The following is an 8,338-nucleotide window of genomic DNA, read 5'->3' as shown; positions in this document are numbered from 1 at the left end:
CCATCCGGTGGCAGTGCAAAGAGAGTTGCTAACGCCATACTTCCTCCAATGCTTTGCTCACACTGGACACAGAGAGCACCTGATGGATGTCAGGCACACACACACTCGTGCACACACACACTCGTACACACACACACGCACACACACCTCCAAACCTCCATGTCAGTTTATACCCAGAGGATATTATGTCTCTCTCTCAGCAGACTGAGCAGCTGGCTCCCCAGGCCATGACAGCATGACAGTAACACTGGTCAATCAGCTTACATGCTACTTACATTCACTGCTACTGTTACATTATCATGCTCTACTTGCACTATGCATATAATCAAAATCAGATATTTCAGCAAATAAATAATGCTTCCAGGTGCAATGTACTATATCATCAGGAAAACAACAACAACATTGTTTTAGATAAGTGGAGGTGCACCTGGTTACCCTCAATCTTAGAGTAATTGCAGAAAATTAGATTTACTCATTCTGCAGCCAGCAGTACAATCTATGACCACCAATGTGGTAACATTCTGGGTCTAATCTGCCCATCTGTATATCATTGCTAGTGGTTTAGTTGGGATCCGTTTTTATCTATGATGGGATATTAATAACAGGGCTACATTTGGCTCACTATCACAGTGAGGAGACTGAGTAAAGAGGAGCCCTGACACCAATCCAAAAGGGTCACTAGTCCACATAAATCACTGACACTGAACAACAGTGGTGAGTTAGCTGGACCGTCTCAGTGAGATAGCCCCATGGGACCAGTCATTCCTATCTATGTGGAGGCTAAATTTGGAAACCTAAACACACTTTGATCCCAGCCAGAAAGGTACATTATGCACTAATGCCAGTATTGTTACAGCTGGATGTCCTTTCCCTCTGTATATCCTGGCAGCCGCTAGGATGAGAATGTTGTTTTACACATTCAAATTTGGTGAGCAACAATTATGTGAAATTACAATTACATAATAGGAAAATAGCGGCAAGTATGAGCTTCTCACATTACCAGCAGGAAGTTTGGTCATGTATGGTGTTACAAGTTGGTGGATACTGGGGATATACAGTATGTGGGGATATCTTGAGCCTAGACTTGGTACTTGAAAAAGAGAGAAATTGATGTCATTCTAGGTCATTTCTGCACCTGCTGTTCCAATACAGAGCTGTTGTTGTGGGTGGAGACAGAAGCCTTACAGTATTGTAGCTCAGCAGTGATCAGCCCTTGTGTGATACTCCCTGCGTTTCCCTTAGGGTTCTGCCAAATGGAATGCTCATGCTGAGGTCAATGGAATGCTCATGCTGAGGTCAATGGAATGCTCATGCTGGGTCAAATGTGGCCTCAGCCTTGAACCTCATTCATAATGAAGTTTGCCAAGAGACAATTAAAAGAAACCTAATGATAATCTAATCTATTACCTTTGGGACTGTAACTGTTATGGACAGCCTACGTATAGACAGTAATGCTACAATTAAATTCAGTACAGGCAGAAATAGTGCCTACTGCTTTGATGGGCATCTCTCCAAGGGGTTCCGATAAATCTGGAGGCCTTGGAGTTGTAGTGTAGTAAATCACCTGGAATGGAAGGATCAGACGTGGCCTAATTAGATCTTGTAATGAGAGCTGGCAAGTCGCTAGGCCGGGTTAATTTAGCCTGCTACTGGGCTCCCACACCAACCAACTACAGCCCCATGCAAACAATACACTGGGAAACATAAAACCCCTTTAATGGAATTTCACAGGGATATAATATTATAGACATGGAATTAAACCACAGTAGCTGGGTCTGGGTCTTAAAGGGGATTAGGGTGTCAACATTGGACAATGTAAACAAATGTGTTGATGAATGGAACAACAAACACGATGAAGTCTGGTAATCAGATAAATGAATGGGATGCAGGTTTGGTTTATTACCGCATCTGTTTACTTTATCTGAACATGGAGGACGATGACCCTGACTATAACCTGAGGAATGACCATGATTAAGAGCAGTCAATCACCAGTGAGTTTGCAGTCACATACTGTATCACACTTTGTCCCGTGTAGCTCAGTTGGTAGAGCATGGCGCTTGCAACGCCAGGATTGTGGGTTCGATTCCCACGGGGGGCCAGTATGAAAATGCATGCACTCACTAACTGTAAGTCGCTCTGGATAAGAGCGTCTGCTAAATGACTCAAATGTAAAAAATTTATCTGATGTGTTTTCTGACCGCAAGGAGAAGCTGATCAACTGATCAGGTGTTCAGGTGTCACAGATCACTCACGTTGAGTCAGGGGGTGGATCTGAAATTCTGAACCTTGAACGGCTTAAGGCTATAGATTTAGCTGCTACAGTACTTCTGTACCACTCCTGTGCCCATACATTGTTTGTTACCAGTCCATTTCCCTAACCACTGCCCCATTGACCTGTGATAGAAGATCTGACTGACAGAGGGCTAGAACAGTGGTCTCATGTGTCAAACAATTGGTGTCTGCGGTGCAGAGCAGAGGCCCAAACCTATGTAGTCCTATCTAATCAGGGGATTGTCTGTATGTATGTAGCATACAGCACAGCTGTCATGTGGCGTGTAGCAACAGCTGGATAATACTATGATGAAAATGACCTGTGACCTGTCATTACTCTGTGGTCCAGAAAGGGATGGATGGATGAATAGGCAAATGAACAGAGAGAGAGTTTCGCTTAGACTATCGGAGGGATCTGAGTGGAGGGAATACTCTGGTAACAAATGCTTGACATTTGACAGCATCTTCATTTGCATGCACAGGAGTAATCTGGAGACATTTTGTGAACATTTAAGATACTGTATTTGTGTTTCAGAGAATGATGTAACACAAAATCTTTATTTCTGTATATTTTCCAAGACAGGTGTAGGTCAGCCAACAAAGGGGTCAATTATGCAGCTCCCAGGGAGGATTAACATGCTGTATTCATGCATTCCTTTCGGCCTTTCTTCTGCATGTTAATGTTGTGTGTTTTCACCAGGGGATTGGTGTCACTACTGCCCAGAGGCAAAGGCTTTGGAGAGACAAACACAGACCTGGCCCTCGTGGTGAAACCGATGAGGAGCGCAATTATTTTCTATTTCTACACATCGCTATTACAACTGAAAGAGCTATCCCTTCAACTGTCCGCATGCCAAAAAACAATATTTCAAACGTGAAACGTGATCTGTGTGTGTGTCAAAGGGAATGTGCAGTAAGGGATCATTACAGAGAGAGAAAGGCCTGAGTCTTCTAAGCAGATGGAGCTTTATCGTTGTGGCCGGGGGGCAAGAAGACACAGAGCAGGGGGGACAGAGACAGAAGACCACAAGAAAGGTGGAGAGGGGTCTGGACTGTGACACATGTCTCAGTCCAGTCTCTTTGTAGGTTCATCATGTTACCAGCCTTCTGAAGAGCTTCCCTCCCCTGCACTGTATTGTACTATAGTGCATGTGGGCTGGGGAATAAAAGAGACTAGACAATGCTCCTGACAATAGAGCAGATGGTGGGAGTGAGCCTTGTCCCATTGTTGCTGATGTATCTTTGAATAAACCGAGAGATAAAGCTGATCGAATGGCTGCACGCCCTTGCACAGGTTGTATGGTGGAGGTGGCGTTCCTTTGAAGCAATGTAAATGGGGCGTGCAGACTATGTAGGAATTGGAGATTGATAAATTGCTCTTCCATCGTCCTTTTATATCTACAGTAGCAATGGACAAAGACACACCTACAGGACCAAATTGATGGCTGGACTTCGTGCAGTTACCTTGAACCACCTGTGCTCTCTTTTGACTTTTGACAACCTATTCTTTACCTATCACCATCTCACCATATTCAAAGAAATGTATAATCTATACTTTGTGATAAGCTTTCATGCACGAGTCTCCTGCAACAAAGAACAACAAATAAATACTTGTATTTTATGTTTTACTGAAGCCATTTGCTCAGCTCCTGTCACGCATGTAGCTGTCCATATTAACCATACTACCAGACCTCACTAGGAAGGTTACATTGCTAAACCAGCTACTACCATCACCTGCCCCTGAACAAACATAGGGAGGTCTTGAGAGGGATGTCTGTGTCTTTGGTCAGTTTAAGGTGAACTTGGAAACAGCTGGTATGCTGAGGGCCTCGGAGTGTGTGTGTGTGTGTTAGTGTGTTAGTGTGTGTGTGCTTTAAGTCCGAAATGAGCAACAGCTACAGTCCATTGTATTTGTTTAGGACGATTTACAATGACATAAATACATGCCTCTTCGGGGAATGGCTAAATACAGTTAGTCTGAGCAATATATAGGGCAAGGCATGGGAGGCCACTTTTGAAACTCATCTCAATGATCAAGAGAGACCAGCTGAAATAATGAAAAACAAGCCGTGTGTACTGAATGAGAACAAGCAGTGTGTACTGAATGAGAACAAGCAGTGTGTACTGAATGAGAACAAGCAGTGTGTACTGAATGAGAACAAGCAGTGTGTACTGAATGAGAACAAGCAGTGTGTACTGAATGAGAACAAGCAGTTTGTACTGAATGAGAGAGCTGCCCTCTCAGATTCATCTTACATCTAAAGCAAGAAAATATATTTATCAGGATATTTTCCTAGTGCAATTGATTGTGACAGTGTTTTACATAGTTACTTAGGATTACAACACACCTGTGAAACAAAGTTATGAAGTACATGTGTGGTATGTGTAAGAAGCGTGAAATACTGACATATGATATCCTTTAAGGTCAGAAATGAATAGCACAACCTAACAAACCTTTTTTGAGAGTGGTACCCCTTTAATATAAGGATCTGTCTGCTTTCCTGAAAGGATGTCTGTGTGTCTGTGTGTCATGTGTCGTGTGTCGTGTGTGTGTGTGTGTGTGTGTGTGTGTGTGTGTGTGTGTGTGTGTGGTGTAAGGTTGAGGTTTCTCTCAGTCAGTATGAGGAAGGTGATGGGAGATCAAGAGCAGACTTCCACCAGGTGGAAAAGCCAAGCTTTCAGGGATCAGAGGTCAGAGACACAGGAGTGGTCACACACGTGTCAGGACATTATTTACAGCTGTAGAGGCCCACCACAGACCACCAACGACTGCCCTGCTCTACACTACTCTAGTCCATCAGTGTAGCTGACCCTTTGGAAGTGTTTGCCTCCTGGGTCCACTAGGTGGGAGTAAACATCAAGACATAACAATGTTCTGGTAGTCATTATAACATAGTGTTTATCCTTTAACAGCAGATACATGAACAAAGGAACTGTGCAAAAGTTTGCTCTTTATTTTTCTGAAACAGCTGAGAACGCTGCCCTTGTTATGTTATTAAAGTGTTATACTGTAAACAATGCTATTCAAGTGTGTGCATGTGTGTTGTGTGGTGTTCGCATGTTTGTGTTTGTGAATATGACATTGTGTGTGTGTGTGTGTGTGTGTGTGTGTGTGTGTGTGTGTGTGTGTCCATGTGTGTGCATAACTTGAAAAAGGGTCCATCACCTTTGGGTTTCTTGTTCAAGGTTGGGAGGGAGTTAAGGCCAGGGTCAGTGTGTGGGTAACAGAGATGGAATGTGTTTTAGCTGCCTAGTGCTATGGCTTCCAGATCCTACATTTGTCATTCAAATACCGAAAATAGAAAAGAAACTCAGTGTGCAATATGAGAACACCATCTCTTATTCCACTGCCATGAATATCTTAAGAGTGCTTAATATGTACCCACTGACCAAATGATCTTACACAAATACACTCTGCCTAAGTTGACTCTTTCTAACCTTCGCTATGAAAACCTTTATTGATAGACCAAGTGAATTTGTCAGTGAATTTCAATCTACTGCAGACTTAAATCTCAAATGTCCTCTGTCATTGAATATAGTGGGTGGAATGTATGAATGAACATATCCAGTTTAGTTGTAAATTCGTGTCACTAGTGGGCCTATATTAAGTAAGCAAGGACTCAGTAAGATAATTATAGAATGAAGTGATCCTTAAAACCAAGCTGTCATTTACAGTACATTCTGACATAGAAAGAGACACATCAATGGTGTTACCCAGAGTAGTGGCACTGGCAAAGCCCTGGACAGTAAAAGCTAAAGGTTTTACAATCTTGGTTCTGTATGATGGTAGTATAGGATGATTTCAAACCAGGTTCAACCAATAAAATGAATACTTCCAAACTGTAGCAGTAGGAAGCTTTATGGATTGAACAGAAGTGTCTAAAATAACATCAACAGTCAAATTAAATCCAGGCTTGCTGTCTAGAGGGCTAGTGGATGAATGTCACTAAAATGGGAGCCTGGGGTTGTTAAAGAATCCAGTAAAAGGCTGTTGGTCAATAGCGGGAAATCAGATAAAGCCTAATACCAGACATTGATATGAAGTCTGATAGAGAGTCAAGAGTGTCTGCTAGAAATGTTCATGTAAAATCTGCTGCACATGCAAAGACCCTAGTCCCGTGTAGCTCAGTTGGTAGAGCATGGCGTTTGCAACGCCAGGGTTGTGGGTTCGTTTCCCACGGGGGGCCAGTATTAAATAAAACAAATGTATGCACTCACTCTGGATAAGAGCGTCTGCTAAATGTAAAAAATGTAAAATGAGATGTGCTACCAAGACATCAACATTATTTCCTTCTGGGAATCTTCTAGGCAGAGACACATATAGCTCAGGGACTGTTCTCTTTGTCAATAGACTGTTCTCTTTGTCAAATTGTTGTTGCAGTGAGTAACTGGTCATGGTATTTACCCATGGTAACCATCCATAAGGCATTTATAAATTGTGTGTTTACCATTTATTAATCATTACTCCCACATTTATAAACCATTTACTATTTGTAATACCCTGCTAAAACTATGCATTAGAAACACGTTTGTACTACAGCCTTTGCTGTTGAGCCCATGTGGTTTTGCATTGCATCAAATACTTGTGTTGCTTTCATGTGCAAACTTCAAAGAAACAACCTGTCAATCATTGAGAGTCACTGTTGGTTGAATTATCTAATGTACCATCCACTTAATTAGCTTGACCTTTTGCATTGATGTGAACTCGAATGGCCTGATTTGGTTTAGCCAATTAGAAGCCATATGGATTACGTACAAGCTGCGTGATCCACCTGCCTTCTCTGAGCTGCTTCACGAGCTAAGGGAGGAGGAAGATATGACTCAAGACAGGACTGTTCCCACCAGTATTGTGACGTCATCAGCTGTCACTACAATTGCTGCAGCAACCACAGAAGCTAACAGTGCAATGGAGCTGCTGAGAAAATAACTGAATGGTTTGAAAACTGAGATGACTCGTCTTAAGTCTGCTGTTGTCACCACAGGTAAGCCTGACACGCCCACTCAAAAGTCAGATTCTGCTGTCAGAAAGAAGAATGCTGATCAATCTCAAGGTCCTACCAAGGATGAAGGTAGACCTGGTATCTTATGCTATAAATGGATGGACACTTCTAACGAGACTGAGGGCGTGGAAAATCTGAAGAAAGTCAACAAGTGTCTCATCAGCCAGAAACAGTCGATGGGAAACTACAGAGGGACCCAGTAAAGGAGCAGCCTGAAATCCCGGTGAAGATACAGTATGTTCCACCAAGTGCAACAAGAAACGTGAAGAAATAAAATACATACTACTTACCGGTTTAATGGGCCCTAGCTCTGTTGTTCCCTTACAGATTGAAGGCATCTATGCTAAAGGTTTACTAGATAGTCTCAGATTACTCAACTCTACAGGTCCTTTTACAACAAGTACTTGACGCATCTGCCATTAAACACTTGGAGATTTGGGGGCTTAGCTCAGAGCAATACCCCTACAATGGCTATTTGTCACTGAAGTTGGAGTTCTCAGGATTAGTAATCGGTGTAGCGGAGACCATTAAAGCACTTGTGTTGGTATGTCCAGACGTGGCCATGAAGTCTTTATGCTGGTTGGTACGAACACTTCTGTGGTGAGAAGGCTGATGATGATGCGAAGAAAAAGGAGGTAAAGACTTCCTGAGCACACTACGAGTTCATCCTGCCATCAAAGAGGTTTATGAGAAAATGGAAGAGACCCCAAATGATGTTGATGACAAGAAAAGAGGAACAGTTTGGTTCTCGTAGACAAAACCTGTAACATTGCCCCCTGTTGAACTAGCAAGAGTCACTGGAATTCTGAAGTTTCGTGGATCACCTTGTACCTTCCTGTTGGATAGGCAAGAAGAATCCAATTTCCAGAAGATTCCCAGTTTCCAGAAGAACTTCTTGTGAGACCTGAAATTCAGACGTCTACGGCTGTGTCGTCTCGAATAATAATATTTACATTCAGGAATGTATCATCGCGGGAATTGACCTTAAAACGTGGCATGCCCATTGCTTACCTGTTTCCTGTAGATGTATAGTAGCTCCTGCTGCCCCTGAGGGGGATAAGCGCAAT

The sequence above is a fragment of the Coregonus lavaretus genome (assembly GCF_964263955.1).
Source record: "Coregonus lavaretus genome assembly, chromosome: 4".
NCBI lineage: Eukaryota > Metazoa > Chordata > Actinopteri > Salmoniformes > Salmonidae > Coregonus > Coregonus lavaretus.
The sequence above is the reverse complement of the archived record's forward strand: the minus strand, read 5'-3'. Positions refer to the sequence as shown.